Source organism: Pteropus alecto, unplaced genomic scaffold (assembly GCF_000325575.1).
Source record: "Pteropus alecto unplaced genomic scaffold, ASM32557v1 scaffold3, whole genome shotgun sequence".
NCBI classification, from domain to species: Eukaryota; Metazoa; Chordata; class Mammalia; order Chiroptera; family Pteropodidae; genus Pteropus; species Pteropus alecto.
The window spans coordinates 48,278,865-48,279,610 of NW_006442484.1; the positions used below are offsets into that span (position 1 = coordinate 48,278,865).

The 746-nt window shown below is 38.7% G+C and overlaps 1 protein-coding gene across 1 annotated transcript in view; it reads right to left on the reverse strand.

Annotated features, from left to right (window-relative positions):
- Positions 1-511, reverse strand: part of SESTD1 (SEC14 and spectrin domain containing 1) — an 86,053-nt gene extending 85,542 nt beyond the window's left edge. Inside the window, exon 1 of the mRNA XM_006921244.3 lies at positions 445-511. The gene's annotated coding sequence lies outside the window, so the exon portion shown is untranslated. The remainder of the gene's footprint in view (positions 1-444) is intronic.
- Between the last annotated feature and the right edge of the window lie 235 nt (positions 512-746).

Here is a 746-nt window from a genome sequence, read left to right on the forward strand (position 1 = left end):
GGTCTTGTTGCCTGTGGTGTGTAAAGGAACTATGAATGCCTGGGAGGAAGGGTGCGTATAATTCATGAGTGCCAAGGTTATACACATGAACTCCCTCAAACATGAAACTGAAAGGAAAAGAGCAAAGGAACATCACCTCCACTAACAGCCCCATCCAGCTGCAGTAAAGTAAGATTCAGCACTTTTGTTTTTATTTATGGTGTAGTTGGGGAGGGAGGGTTGGAGAGGGGCAATTTAATGCTATCAGAACAAAACTACCAACTGGCAATGATTGTACATACTGGACAATGCAATGGGAAAGAAAATTTCTAAAACTGAAATTTAAAGTTAACTACATTTATATATATGAACTGCTTTTTAATTTCTGCCTGATTATTATACAACATAATAAACATGCATATCATAAAAGGTGGATCAGATTAACTTTCAGTTTTACTTTACAACCTTTCCTTCTAACTTCTACTCCTGCGGCTTCATTCACTGCTGGCTGCAAACGTAGGATGGTGATTCCTCTTCAAACTTAAAAAAAAAAAAAAAAATTACCAAGACACCACACTGTCACACCAGAAGAGAGGCCAGCGACGTAGTGTGCCACTTCTCAGACTGTCCATTTTACAACCACGGTACTACTTCTAGTCTTTCCCAGGTCTAAATTATTCCTCATCTAGTTACCATTATTATTCTCCCAAACATTTTGTACCACTTCCCAGCTAATGAAGCAAGAATTGCTTCACAAGAAGCGGAAT